This window comes from Dermacentor albipictus, chromosome 10, assembly GCF_038994185.2.
Source record: "Dermacentor albipictus isolate Rhodes 1998 colony chromosome 10, USDA_Dalb.pri_finalv2, whole genome shotgun sequence".
Classification (NCBI taxonomy): domain Eukaryota; kingdom Metazoa; phylum Arthropoda; class Arachnida; order Ixodida; family Ixodidae; genus Dermacentor; species Dermacentor albipictus.
In genome coordinates, this window is record NC_091830.1 from 49674928 (window position 1) to 49690390 (window position 15463).

The following is a 15463-nucleotide window of genomic DNA, read 5'->3' on the forward strand; positions in this document are numbered from 1 at the left end:
TCTCGCACAACCTTCCACTACCCAAGCATACTCAATTTGTGTTTTCAACACACTTCCCACCTCTCCAGGAGCAACTTGTGCAGAAAGCACCGCATACCCATTGTGCCATCTATGAACAGGTCATCTAAATACAAAAAAAAATGTAAGTTTCATTACGAACAGCAGGTGGAGCAAATGCCATGGTGCGTGGTGGTAGTCTCCGCGTCTTGCCGTCTTAGCATGACGCGGAGACTGCCGCCACGCAACCTACGTGACCGCGCATTATACAGTCTCATGGATTGGCCCCTTTGTACGGTTTCCGGGATTGGCCTGGCTCTAGCAGGCCAGTTCTGAAGATAGTGCAGCAGTTTTTACACCTTACTCGGCAAAAGACCAATGAATGCATGTGCTATGAAAGTAACCATAGAAAAGTTTCCTTTATTGAAGTAATTGTGATCTTAATGTAGTATATCTGTTGCAATGACGATATTTAGGTATCATTGATTCATTACTGACTAATTCTGTAGAAAACGAGGCCAGCAGCAAGGACACCTGTAAGGGTAGTAACAATGGTAGTGCTGCCTTGCACACGAGCTGTTTAGCAAGACCGCAGAACCCAGGCACGGTCAGGAAAATCCAAGAGGGTTGGCAAAGAGAGCTTTGTTTTAAAAAGGACGGCTAGTCTTTAAGGCAATACTGTAGGCTCCTTACTTCCTGCACTGGAATAATCTTTGGCTCGGGCACCGCTCCGCTGGACCTGTTGGCCCATGTAGATGCTGGTCTACTGACTAGCAGGTCCCTCATGTCCGTCAGTTGAGCTAACCTGCCCACACCTTTGTTGGCAGAACCAGTCCCTCACCTCGATGGCTTGGCCATGCCTATGGCCCCAAGTCACCAAGCGTCACTTTGCTGAATTGCTTTTGCATGCAAACTCGCAACAGAACTGATTACTTGGAGCTGCTTGGCAGTGACTCATTAGTATATTCACGGTAGCACGACACGAGTGTCGACAAGAAAGGAAATTAGATGGGCATTTGTGTTGCTCGTTTTGTTGTTATAAAGCAACACACTGTCTATCTGCACAGTTTGTTGTGTTGACTGTTCATCCAGCATAGCAACAGGCCTTTACAAACACACAGCATACGTGACCTGTTTCTTGTCCTGTTTGAGTATGATAGATGTGTTGGTCAGGTGACTTCACGCATCGGTACAGATGCTGCAACAGGTTCCAAAAACTTTTACGGTAGGCCAAGAGCCATAGTTCGTTTCAATAAATGTTTATTTGTTCATTCATTTGTACAAAGATGCGACAATGTTAGCATGAGGCAATGCTAGTGTGATAACTGACAACAGTGGCAGGTTGAAAGGAAAATTCACTACGAATAGGCATTTAGTGGGAATATAAACAGAAAAATTTGCAATTCAGGACAACACACAAGTAAGTTTATCACCTATAAAGATGTAACTCGTGTCAATTATTGATACATGCAATAATCCCATGCTTTTATGTTGCCACAAAAACCAAAAAGGAAAAGCAGACACATCAGCAGTTACCATGGATCAGATTATCACCTTGCATCAAACTATCATCTTGCATTAAATTATCATCTCCAAACAAATAAACGCAGAACCTGTCTCTACAAGAGTTAAAAGATAAAGCGAGGAAAAAACAGACCAAAGATGAAAGATGGCCAGTAATACCAACAGCTGCTTCCGACACGAAGCGACACAAGGGGGTTATTTACCGAGTCGTAAAAACACACAGCTGGCCACTGCAACCCATGCTCACTGATAAAGCAAAAAAAAAAGCAACCCTGCTTCAGGAAAGCAGCTGTAGGGTCTTGCACGCCCCTTATACAACGCTTTACAGATAAGCCATGGAGATGTTACAACTGGTTCAGTGCAGATTTTGTTAACAGTGATTATTCCAAGTAAAAAATGGGTGAAAAGAATACAAAAAGAAAAGTGCTCACATTAATAATCACTAAATCACAAAATCTGATTATGTATTGAGATGAAAATTTAAGTATGCATAAATGCCACTGTAAGCGCCAACAAATGTACAGAAATACATAAAGGCCACGTAAAGAACCTCACTACTACTGTTAAATGTTGCCAAACTTGGCTTTTGCTATATTTTTTAAATGTAAATCTTCTTAATTGCTGCTGTACAGCAGTGTCATCAAAATCAAACTTCATCACACCTGTCCATGAGCCTACCAGTACAACGTATCACACAGCTGTCATGTCAGAATTGGGCACACAGCTGCAGAAATGCTGGTCGCTACAAGAAGGATGCACTGGATCACAGGCTGCATGCTTAATCTTCTTCTATAGCTAGCAAAAGAATACTTGCTTGGACTGGTGCACAACTGGAGCCCCTTACAGAAAAATTCGAACTTCACACTTATTTCTCGCCACGGAGAGTGCACTTCTAAAAAAAATTCACCGACGATTATGATATGCTCTAATGAGAAATTTGAGTGCATCTGTGTTTTCATTTCGCAATATATTGGCTGACGCAGACAATCTGTCTCGTGTGGCCCGCTGCACAGGGATCGAATTGTATGGCTCGACGGCCTTGCTAATCTGGAGATCGCGAGAGGCAGCACGTGGGCTACGCGTGGGCGCAATGCAGAGCAGCTGCCACAGACTGACATCCCAGCCGACGCACACTGCCCTGGCACCAACTCGCAGCTATTGTTGCCGCACCACGCTTTTCTCACACTTTCCACCTCACAGCTCCAGCACCGTCCTCCTCGCATCTTTCATCCACCGCTGTGCCCATTCACTCGGTTACGCCAACGCTCACCGCAGAAATGGCCGCCTAAGAGCTGTGCTCTAAAAAGCAAAGAAATGTTACGTCAGTTATATAACTTAATTTGTGCAGAAATTATTCAGTCATCCATTTTACAGATGACCCAGAACTGAGAGCTCTACTCGGACCGATGAGACCTTACAATTTGAGCTCTGAGCCGCTCAGCAGTAATACTAGTGCCCAACAGTTACGCCAACAGTGGCAGGCACAACACTGCGTCTGTGTGTCTACTTGGCTTCTTTGTCAGCCAAGTTTACTGCGTGCTGTTTGGGTCAATGGAAAACGTGCTCATCAAATATGCAAAATCAATGCAGTTCTCTGCAGTTTCTGAACACTTGACAGTTGAGCAGAGCAGCCCATAAGTAATGCTCTGCTAAAGCTGTTTTCAACACTGACAATTAGCAATTTTGCACTGAAGAAGTGGCCGGACGGAGTTTTGAGACAGCATTCTATGAGACTCGACTGATTCAACCTTACTTCGTAATGTCTCGGCTAAGTTGACCAGCACTTCCGCCCAGAAAGCCAAATCGATGACTTGCCGCACAGAAGTGGCACCTAACATCACAAAGATTCAATGTTTGTTTAACCCTATCTCTTTCATTGAAAGAGTAATGCGAAAGCTACTTTAATGGTAATCATAAACTACGAATCACCACCACCCAACACATTACAATAGAACCTCATTATAATGAAGGTGAAAGGGGATGTTAATTCCTCTGTTATAATAATCGTACACTATAGCTGTGATGCTGGAAGGGGCAGAGAGTGGGGGGTAGTTAACACTGGATGAACATCAAATAAATGCAAAAGCATGGTGCCATGGCATCATGCAAAAGGTTGTTTGCCATCCATGGCAAACGACCTTTTCACAAACTGCTTCGTGCAACTGCATTAATTCATTCTCACCCTCGATCTTGAACAGCTCGCAAGGTTATGCAATCTCCAGGTGCTTTATGACCTTACATGCTGTGTCAGTGAAGACGAGTCGCACTGGGCTCGTGTCTCCTCGCACAAAACAAACCACCGAGCAGCACAGTGAACCCCGCTCCACTTCAAGTGGCTTGTTTACGCTGATAAATACGGCGCTTTATTTAGCTTTCGCGTTCATAACAAATACTTCTACCCAACAAAACGTTTCTGCTTGGGCTGATCGACCCTCAACTTACGTTATACCCACTTTTTTTCTTCTTTTTACGTATTTCACCGCACAGAACGGCGACGCTACGGCAGAGAAAGAACCCGATCGACGCAGAGGCAGCTCCACTAATTCACAAAGCGCCGTGTGCGCGCGTCTGAACGAGCAACGCCGCGCGATTCCACGCGAAACAAGCGGCGTCGCGCGACCGCCGAGCCCGTAAACAAAGGGTAACAACCTCTCCAGCCGGGACTGGAGCGAGCTGGCAGGAAGGTCAAGGGTGTATGTTTCGGAAGCGCTCTGCTCTGCGAAATTACGGCCAGGGAAAAATCAAGTCCGCTCGGATCCCCGATTCGAGTGCGACGAAGACGTCGGGCCAGCCAACCTGCGGGCGGGCGCGCGCGCGAGAGAGAGAGAGAGCTTCCACGAAAGCACCGTATTTTTAGAACGTCCCCTCAAAAACCCCCGGGGATATTGCGCAAGGCAGCGTGATTCGGCGCTCTCGGCACCGACGGTGCACGGCCGAGAACGGGCGTCCCCATGACGTGCTACCTCGGCCGAATCGAGACGCTGCCCATTCAATGAAGCGTATGCTCGGGCTGTCAGCAAACACCGCGCGAACCGCGACGCGGGGTACGAGCCCGGCGTCGCCCGCGCTCGAGACACCGCTGCCATTCCTCACGCGAGACGGGAACGAGCTCCGGCGACGCAAATGCCGCAGGAACAGCTGATCGCTACGACGGAAACAAGGGGTGCGAGCGTCGCACGCAAGACGGTGGTGACAACCAAGCTGGCCACGTCTGCCGGACAGTGGCAACAAGCGCCCACCGCTCCAGACGACGCTCGCTGCGTACGGCACGCCGCAGAAGCGGCGGCTGTCCAGTCGCGATGGGCAAACCAGCGCGTCGCCTCTGCTCGGCTCTTCCAAAAAGAAACCACCAGTTTGAGGGAAGACACTGAAAATAGCTGGCAGATTAGGCCTAATGGCTCGGGCTGCGGGACGCGACGTCAGATTTCGCACTGAATCGCGGAGCGCCGAGGACGAGGCGACGGGCTCGGGCCGAAACTCGGCGACGACGCGAGAGGAGCGCCGTCGCGCAGCCAAGAACAACTCACCCACGAACGGACCGAGATGGGCACAAATACGAAAGGTTTCGTGTTGTTGAGCTGAGAGCAGAAACAGACGAAAACGAGACGCTGCACAAGAATGACGCCAGATGGCGATAAAAAACGCGGTGTCGATGTCAGTCCGATGGCCGAAATATTTTCAGCACTGTAACAAATGGACAAATCCGCTGCTCTTTAGGGTTGATTGTTCATAAGTGCCGTAATAATTATTATAGCCTCAAAAATTTAGCTGAAATATATAAGTATTTTTATATATCTTTAACGTCATCATAGTCACCAAAGTGCTTGCTCGGTCACATGGCGTTAACCCCAGTGTGCGAGACACCGTGGTTCATTATTTTTATATATGACACCACGGAGGAAGGAAACTAAGGAGAGGCCCTGACGTCACTCTTTGTGAAGCAAAAGTGAAGCCGGAAGTTGGCGTTGCTCATGGCGATGCTCCGCCTTTTGTGCCACCCTCCTCTCTTGTTTACATCTTTCGCGAAACCACGCCGCGCTGCGCGTGGTGTCGCGCGCGGAGTGCGCGCGCTCGCGCAACATCCGGCAGGGCACGGTGCAGGTAACACAGCGCAACAAGACACGATGACTAACGCAAACCCGCCCAACACAGCGCCTTTGCCACGGCACGAAACCTACCAGAGCAACACGTGTGAGCGCTCAAAATCAGAACAACGCCGCCATTGTAGCCCAAAAGGCGTGGCCATGCAACAAAAAAAATAAAAAAGCAGCAAAAAAATGAGAACCTAGTACGTCATTTCCGCCACACTTTTCTTCCTCCTTGTATGACACGTTCTTGTCAGGGGTGGCACACTCTCAAGTTCAACAAATGGCCACAGAGGGCGAAAAAATCGACCGCGCGGCGCTGCTAAAGAAACAGGCATAGTACGCCAATGAAAAAGGTTCCCCGTTGAGCGCATTATCTCCCGCTAGAGGCGCCGTAGTAAGCGCAATTTTAACCTTCAAACTTTCTTCAACAGTAAACGAAGCGTTTTTATTGCATGATAAAGACTACAAAAGTATAATTCCTAATTTTACATTGTACTTTTCATTACCAACTTTGTTGTTTTTTGTCATTTTAAACGCAAAATAGCGTTCAGCATCATCGACCTCCCACGTGACCTCTGTCCTGGATTTAAAATTTTTACCGGTATATTCGCGTGCACGGCAGGTACGGAGGTAGTTCTGAACTTAGTGTCACACATTACTTCCCCCCTTTTCTTTGGCTTCTGGATTGGATTGGCGCGGCTCGCTACGTACTTGCGCAAGCTTTTCCGAGTGCAGATTGGTGTGCGCCTGGTTTCTGCACTAGGCTGTTATGCGATCGCTTTTTTGAGCGCAGATTGATGTGAGCCTTGTTTGTGCACTAGGCTTTTGCACGATCGCCTGCTTTTTGCACTGGGCTTACAAAAGGCGAAGTGAGCGTCGCTTACTGCGGAAGTGCAGCGCCGCGGGCCTACCGTGTATGGAAGCGCGCAGCAATGCCGGGAAACATTCATACAAAAGCAAAGGGTCAGAAAAGTGCGCTTTATTTTCCATTACTATGTCACACTGGGTAGCGCCGTGCGATCGCTTCTAATAAACGCAGAAACGAGTCCTTGCAGCGCATGTGCCCATTAATCGATGCCCACCATAGCCATATCAGGTGCGACTCGAGAAGCTGTAGAGTCACCCTGTAGCCGGCGGAGTCGAGGTAGCGCTTCACCTTCTGCCAGTAGCTTTCGATTTTCTGGGTGTGAGCGCCCGTGATTGGGTCTACAAAGTTCATGCTGTGGTTAACAGCCTCCCATTGCAAATTCGGTCTTGCTCCGTTAGCCCCCACCAAGTTCGGGATGCAGTTGTATGCGGCCGATTCATCACTGTGGATGGTGGTTCCCGGTTCAATGTTGGCTGCAATAATGGGGCCTAGCGTCGCCGCGTCTCGTCGGTCGACCTTGAATAGTCGGAGCTCCCCGGTGGTCACGCAGATCATGCCGAATACCCATGGTCCACGATCTGCAATGCCGCCGTAATTTTGGCGGCTCGGCGGAACCTTGTCGCCCGTCATCAGGCGGCCTCGATTGTATTTTCGCTTGCCGCGAAGGAGGCATTCATTGCACAATCCTCCCGGGGCCACCGAGTGGGGGTCGCGCCAGCAGCTCGTCCCGCACGACCTCACGAGCGTAGTTCCTCCAGTCGGCGATGACATGGTCCGACAGATTAAGCAAGTCGCCGGTCATCTCCTTCATGAGCCACGTGCCTATGTTTTTGCTCACGCAGTACGTGAGCCAAATCACTTGCCGCCTGCAGTAAGCGACGCTCACTTCGCCTTTTGAAAGCCCAGTGCAAAAAGCAGGCGATCGTGCAAAAGCCTAGTGCAGAAACCAGGCTCACATCAATCTGCGCTCGAAAAAGCGATCGCATAACAGCATAGTGCAGAAACCAGGCGCACACCAATCTGCGCTCGGAAAAGCGCGCGCAAGCACGTAACGAGCCGCGCCAATCCAATCCAGAAGCCAAAAAAGAGGGGGGAAGTAATGTGTGACACTAAGTTCAGAACTACCGGCCATCATTATGCATACATTCACGAAAGAGAAACGATATCGGAACGCGCGTCACATTTTTCATCTCGTTTTAGCCGTAGCCATAAGTGACTGAGTTGCCTTATCAATATATATATTTTTTTTCGAGTCCGCCGGCAACTTCTTTCGTTCACAGAACTGAATAACCTTTTGATAAACTGAAGCTTGAATTTAATGTATTAAACAGTTGCACACATGATAATTCACCCATATTTAGTACCTGTTGGTTCCAAATGTTCTTGCTGTTCAGTTTGGCTTACCTCAGGACATCTATTTTTGCAGTAGTGAAGCTGTCCATCACGTTCATGCACAAAAAGAATGCATCAATTCTAATAGCTTCACGTCTTTCATCTATTTGCTTGTGAAATCAGCAGTGTGATCTCTTCTAGTGTATAACCGAGCGCACAAATGTTCTTATTTGTGATCTTAATAATACTTAAGCTGTTGACATGCATTGTAGTTACGCAGACATCGATTTTACGGGGAGTAACCATATTTATTTACTATGCTGCTTAAGCGCCCTAGAACAAACAGTGTACATTTGCATGTGTTCTGTCGTCACAAACCATTGCAATGTATATGTCGCACCTTTTCGCATTTTATATTGCAAAATTGTGCTTATTCAATTTCTGATGCAGTCAAAATTTCTGTTCCAGACATGCAGTAATGAGGATGGCACCAGTATAAAGCAACACACTCCATGCACTAAACAGAAGCTGCTGCCTGCTACAACAAGGTCATTGTGTGGACTTTGGCTGCTACTACAAGGTAAACAACACCTGGTTCAGAAATAAATATGCCTGATATATGCTGTATTGGCTTGCTAGTCTTGAGATACATGTCATTTCTTTGTAGCAGACGATATGAACATTTGTTCATGTTTACAGTTCAGCATAATTAGTTCGAACATAAAAGAACATGAGTTTGGATAATCTTTGCTGTATCTCATGTGCCATTGTTCTGCCCCAACAGAGTCTGTGCCAAGTACATCTTGGTCATCACGGGAGCCCCCATCTACACCAACAGGAAGGGGCTGGAGCTGAATTCACAAGACCACGAACAAAGAAGCCATTCCAGAATTATTTGGATGAGATATCAAGTCTACGGACGACTGTTTCAAGAGTGAAAAGAGCCTACGCCATCATTCCACCAGCACGGATATTGGCCGAGTCATCCAGGTACCTCAACAACAAAAAGTATTTGTCTTCAGATGTACCTGCAACCTCTGAACAAGCACAGACGACGCTGGCTAAGAGTGTTCTGTCAGCTTGCCCTTCCTTAGGGAGCTCCCTGGCCTTGCCAATTCTTGCCAAGTATAATTTTGTTTCAATGAATGCACGCTTCTTCATTCCACACTTTTGTTAGAGATCATTCCTATTCCTCATACAAACATTAAAGGTCAACCGATTCTTTGCTCATACTTAATGCCAGTCACTGTCTAGTAGCATAACATATGTGTAGCAGTTCTTTCTAGTGTATGTTGCCATGTCCAATTCCTCTCCTGAAATAGCTGATGTGGCATTGGCGTGTGTCTTGCATTAACCTTTACACTGTGTGCTATGTAGCATTTAACTTTTGTTAATGTTTTTGGCTTTCAATGCTTGCAAGGTAGAGTGGCTTCTTTCTTGAATGCAAGCTTTCTCATTCCCATATTGAATTCCTAGTCTCATTCAGGATTGCTATTCTTGCTCGACAGCCTGTGTTTTTGTGCAAGCTACATTGAAGAGATTGATTGCAGAATATGGTTTCGGCGCTGTGCGACTTGGTACTTGTCACCGTGTTACGTTTCTCATATGTGGGAGCCTGGTCAGTTGCATTGGGAAACAGTCTCTCGAGGCAAGCACCTGCTCCTACAGTCTGCACATTGACATAGACTGCGAATTTACACGCACCGTGGTTGGTGCTCCCCGTTCCGTCCTTTCCTGCTGCTGCCGTGTGCAAATTTTGCTTGTGGCCTTCCTCAGCCATGATTTGGCATCAACGGAGACTCTCGTACATAATTACATGGTTCTAAGTGTATGAAGTTGATATCCACATTTGTGGAAAGGCCTGCAAAATAGTTATGTCCACAAAACCGACCATGTCCATATATAGAGAATGTGGCGGACCAAGTGTGAGTTACACATTAGTGGCATGCAATAGAACAAAAAGAAACATGCAGGTTGGAAAGGCGGTAACGCTAATATGCCGGGCACTCCATGTCGCTGTTGGCTGTGGCAGCAGATGCTTGCGTCACCCGATTGTTTCGCGATGCAAGTTGCTCACATTCAACGCCGACTGTCGGTGCAAACACGTGGGACACACTGTCCAATCTGCTTGTGCTGCTGGTTGTTGCTTGTTACCAGACTGCAGTGGGCGACGAAGGCAAGCGCTATGCCTACAGTCGGACGGTTGAATGTGCCGCAAGCAGCCCATGTGCGTGTATGCTCACTGTTGTCATGTAGATCGCAGCCAATGCATAGTGCCAATATATAGATTGAGCGTTATGTTAGAGTATGCTGAAGTGATTTGATTACATAATCTTGTTTCAATGTTGTCCCACTTGGTCATGGTTGCCGTGTTACATTTCTGGGATGTGGCAGCCTGTTTAGTTGTATTGGCCAACAGCCTCTCGAGGTAAGCACCTGCTCCTGCAGTCCACACAGTGACACGAACTCCTTGTTTACATGTACTGTGATTGGTGCTCCCTGTTTGTCCTTTCCTGCTGCAGCCATGGGTAAAGTGTGCTTGTGGCCTTATTTGTACATGATTTGGCGTGAACAGAGACTATCATACATGATTACATGGTTTGAAGTGTATGAAGTTGATATCCACATGGGTGGAAAGGCCTGCAAAAGTGGCTGCGAATTGGCGATTACCACAAAACAGACCACATCGATATTGAGAGCAGGTGGGGCACCAAGTGTGAGCGACACATTAGTGGCCACTGAAAGAACAAAAAGAAACGTGCATGTAGGAAAGGAGGTAACACTAGGATGCCAGGTAGTTCATGTCGCTGTGTTGGCTATGGCAGCAGGTGCCTGCGTCACCCGATTGATTCGCAGTGCAAGTTACGGTGACTGTCATTGCAAACAGGTGGGGCACTGTCCAATCTGCTTGTGCTACTGGTTGTCACTCGTTACTAGACGACCATGTGCGACGTAGGCAAGCACTGTGCCTGAAGTCGGATAGCTGAATGTGCTGTATGCAACTTGTAGTGCGTGAATGCCCACTGTTGTCATGTGGATCTTAGCCAATGTACAGTGTATTGCCTGAACCTTATGTGGTGATTGAATGCAGAGTCTAATTTGATAATGGTCGCCGTGTTATGTTTCTTCGATGTGGCGACCTGGTTAGCTGCATGGGCAACAGTCTCCCGAGGTAACCATCTGCTCCTGGAGTCCACACAGCGACAAAGACTCCCAATTTACATGCACCGTAATTGGTGCTCTCCCCATTCGACATTTCTTGCTGCAGCCGCCGGCCAAGTATGCTTGTGGGCCTTCATCGGCCGTGATGTGGCGTGAACGGAGACAGCACACGTTATTACATGGTCCGAAGTTGATAGCCACATGGGTGGAAAGGCCTGCAAAAGTGGCTGCAAAATGGTGATGCCCACATGGAGAATGTGGCGCACCAACTATGAGTTACACATTAGCGGCCCCCGGAAGAACAAAAAGAAACGTGCAGGTTGGAAAGGCGGGAACGCTAAAATGCCGTTTAGTCCATGTCGCTGTGTTGGTTGCGGCAGCAGATGCCTTGCGTCACCGGATTGCTTCGCAATGCAAGTTACGGCGACTGTCAATGCAAACAGGTGGTGCACTGCCCAATTTGCTTGCGCTGCTGATTGTCGCTCGTTACCAGATCGCCATGTGCGGCAACGAAAGTGAGCAGTTTACGAGCTCGCGTTAATGGTTTCAGCGCATCTCGACATGCAAATTTTATTTCTGATCTTGTATGAGAAGGTGCACTGGTTTTATTCTGCCAATAAAGTCGCACGTCCTGTTCACTCACTTGTGGCTTGTTTGTATGGGCGTCAGTAGAGGCTCTTTAGTCTCCTGGCCATTAAAACGCGGCAGCTGAGGCATGCCGCAAAGCCAGCGAGGCGAACACGGCGCGTACCCAGCGTACGGCACCGGTGTAAAGCGGCCATATTGAATAGTGTACTAAAAAAAAAGCATTTCCGCTTCCTGTTTAAGTAGCGCCATCTGTCGGGTTCCCCACTAAGTTCCATGCGCTGCCGCTTCTTATTTTCGAACCACTGTGGAAGGTACAGTTTCCCTTCTCTAAAGTTGTTCTTTATTCTATGTTCTTGTGATGGCACCATATGATGGCACCGTGTATGACACCATCGGCACATAACAGCCGCCGATGGGAGGTGCAGGCCAGGTTGTTGAGATCGACGAGTGCCTAATGAGAGGCGAACGCAAATCGAACCGAGGTCGCCTCCTCGCTGGAGACAACGTTCCTCCCAGGCGCCGTAACAACTACGGCGGTGTAGCGGACCGGGGTCCGTGGATTTTTGGGATGCTCTGCGTTCAGACAAAAGAGCTGAGGCTCTTTGAAGTTGACAAGAGGGACGCCGCTACCCTCGGCCCCCTAATCGCCAAAAATGTCCTCCCAGGCACCACAGCAGTTTCACAGCGACGAATGGGCTGCGTATCGATGTGTACCGACTCTTGCGGACGCCAGTGGAGCGCCATTGAACCTGACTGGCACAGCGTCAACTTTGTGGACCCTGTAACAGGGGCAAACACGCAACGCATAGAGAGCGAGTGGCAGACGGCGAAGCGCCTACTCGTTCGAAACGGTAACAAATCCTCGCCGGCTCTGCTGCGCTCGCACCTTGCCTGGGCCTGGTGGTTATTGGTGAACGGGCGACCAGGGATCACAGACTGCTTCCTTCGGCTGATGGAGGCAATGGCCCGCCGCTACCCCAAGACCACCTCGTGCGCAGCTGCTTGGATGCCCTTGCTGTGGCAAATCCTCCTTTGTCTGAATGTATTTCTTTTCACAAACGGCTCTTTTCAGAGCCACTCCAATGGTGCATCGGCAGGGCTCGGAAACCTCACGCTGCTCCGGCCGTGACCCTCTCGAACCGAGAAATACCTCGCGCTGCAATACTTGCATTCACTGCAGCATTCAACCGGATTCACGTTAAAGAACCCCAGGTGGTCGAAATTTCCGGAGTCCTCCACTACGGCGTGCCTCATAATCAGAAAGTGCTTTTGGCACGTAAAAACCCCGTAATTTAATTCAACCGGATTCACAGAATATTTAAAAACATTAGGCAGCTGTGACGACTGAAAGTTCTGAAAGCGCAGCCCTTGCGTGGTGACAGACAAGAAGCAGAAGCATGCAGTAAAATAACTTGCAGGTACGTAGCAATAGATCCGCGCCCGCACGCAACGCACTTGCGGCCGAAACCGCGCGCGTAGCCAGAAAAAACGCCCCGGGGGTTTTGCGTCGCGTTTCAGAACAATTCTTTACGCAGATAAAGGCACAGCAAACACTTTTCTAACGCTGCAGCGATATATCGCGCCTCGAGTGTTATGCAACGCGTCTCGGTTTCCGAAAAGTATTGCGAGCAGCGTAAGCCCCAGGAGAGTGCCTGTGCAAAGCAAGGCAATGCAACCCTTTTCTACCCTTGTAGCGAGAGCGCGCAGCGATATATCACGCCTCGAGTCTTATGCGACGCGTCTCAGTTTCCGAAAAGTATTGCGAGCAGCGTAAGCCCCAGGAGAGTGCCTGTGCAAAGCAAGGTGATGCAACCCTTTTCTACCGTTGTAGCGAGAGCGCGCAGTGATATATCGCGCCCCAAGTGTTATGCGATGCGTCTCAGTTTCAGATCCAGCGAAAGCCTCGTCCCGCGCGGACCAGCCACAGCGTGTGCAGCGAAAGAAAGCGCTTCGTACCATCGGAGAGCAGGGATTCGCAACAAGCAAGCGATTCGAAAGCGCGCGGGTTATGCAGCAACCTTCCGGTATTGTCGAGAGCTGGGAGCCTGCGCGCATGTAATATGCTCTGTGCACTTCAGAAACGGCGTCGTTGCATTCGCTGCTACATTTGCTGCTACATTCGCTGCTACATTTGACAGTGTTTTTCCCCGTCAACTTTGAAAGGCAGTCTGGCAACATTGACCCGCAAAGCTGGCGATATATGTGGGACGAAGTAGAAGAACAATTACAAATGGAAAATTTTCAGTTTTATGAAGTCACCGAAACCCATTTAAGAGGTGAGGATGAACCACCATTCATTGCAGGATACACCTGGGTAGGGTGCAACAGAAAAGGGAAAGACCGTAGAGAAGGAAGCCTTGGGTCGCTAGTGAAGGGACAAGACTGGGAAAGGGTAAGGGAGAGCTTCAGTGAGCACATGTGGCTCAAGGGCACCACAGGGAATGTAGAGACAATCCTGGGAGTTGTGTATCTGAAAACGAGGAATGAGTCGAAAGAGGAGAATGCAAAACATTTTAAATGTATGGCCAAAGACATCAGGGAGTTAGCTATGAACCGGGAGATAATCATCCTAGGGGACATGAATGCACACTTGGAATACTTTGACAGGGTGACAGATGCAACAGGGCAGATGTTGGTAGATTTTTGTGAGGCCCATGACTATGTAGTAGTTAATACTGAAATTAAATGCGATGGGAAGATAACATAGAAAATAAATAACTCCCACTCTACAATCAACTACTGCCTAATGTCCCACAAACTACATGAATGGTTGGGAGGTATGGAAATTGATGAGGAAGGTACAAAAAGCCTGGGGAGTGATCACAAATGAATCAAAATCAGTTTTGGAAAGACAGTACCACTGATAGAAACTAATGAAAGGAAAGGTATGAGCAAACTGAATGACGGGCAGCAACAAGAAGTGGAAAAACATTGAAAACATAGTATCCAAGCAAGCGCAAAAGGCATGGACATACGATGAGTTAATAGGTATTTTTAAACGAGAGCTAGAGAAGGGACAGATTAGGAAACTAGGAAGTAAGCAGGGAAACATAAACCGAAAAGCTGGTGGGACCAAAAAGTTAGAGAGGCTATAAAGCAACGCAAAGATGCGTGCAGAAAACACAGAGCAGCAAAGAAAAGGGGAGCCCCACCAGAGGAGGTGGAGACAAAATAGGAGAATTACCTTGGAACAAAAAGAGAAGCATCGGCATTAATTCAAGAGAAGATGGCAAAAGTTGGGGTACAGTGGTTGTTAGAGATACAAAAAAAAGACATAAATGCCTCTAAGAAGTTTTGGGAACATATAAGGCAACAGAGTAAGAAGACAGAGGTGGTTCAGCACTCACTGACCACACCAGAAGGAACAAAGGTAGAGGGAGAGGAAGCTCAGGAATGTATTAGGTTAACAATAGAGGCAGCATTTGCAGAGCCAGAGGGTAGCGAAATGGAGAACAATGACAACAGCAGGACAGAATTAGAGGAGGAGAACAGAGGGATGACAAGTAAGGAATGGGACAGAATTGAACACAAGGTCTCCGTCGAAACAGCTACAGGACCTGATGACATACCTATGGAATTGATAAGCATATTAGGCCAGAAAAGTAAATTAATATTACGACAACTTATCGAACAAATAGTTGTAGGGGGAGATGTTCCACTGGACTGGAAATCAAGCAGAATGATATTAGTTTACAAAGGTAATGGAAGCAATTGACAACATTAAATACTACAGGCAAATAAGTCATATCAGTCATATACGGAGTATCAATGTTGATGGTGAAAATGAGAATGGAGGAATGGGCAGAATGTGAAGAGATCTTGGGAGAGCTGCAGAATGGATTTCGAAGGAACAGAAGGCTAGATGATAATTTATTTGTTATAACACAGTGCATAGAGATAGCGG

The 15463-nt window shown here is 48.0% G+C and overlaps 1 protein-coding gene and 1 long non-coding RNA gene across 2 annotated transcripts in view; one reads left to right on the forward strand and one right to left on the reverse strand.

Annotated features, from left to right (window-relative positions):
* Positions 1-5182, reverse strand: part of Ubr1 (Ubr1 ubiquitin ligase) — a 67432-nt gene extending 62250 nt beyond the window's left edge. The window contains exon 1 of the mRNA XM_070527141.1: positions 5049-5182. The gene's annotated coding sequence lies outside the window, so the exon portion shown is untranslated. The remainder of the gene's footprint in view (positions 1-5048) is intronic.
* A 1291-nt stretch (positions 5183-6473) lies between these two features.
* LOC139050509 (uncharacterized) lies at positions 6474-11609 on the forward strand. Its single transcript, XR_011508910.1, has 2 exons — positions 6474-8389; positions 8594-11609. It is a non-coding gene; the product is annotated as an uncharacterized lncRNA (long non-coding RNA).
* The last annotated feature ends 3854 nt before the right edge of the window (positions 11610-15463 follow it).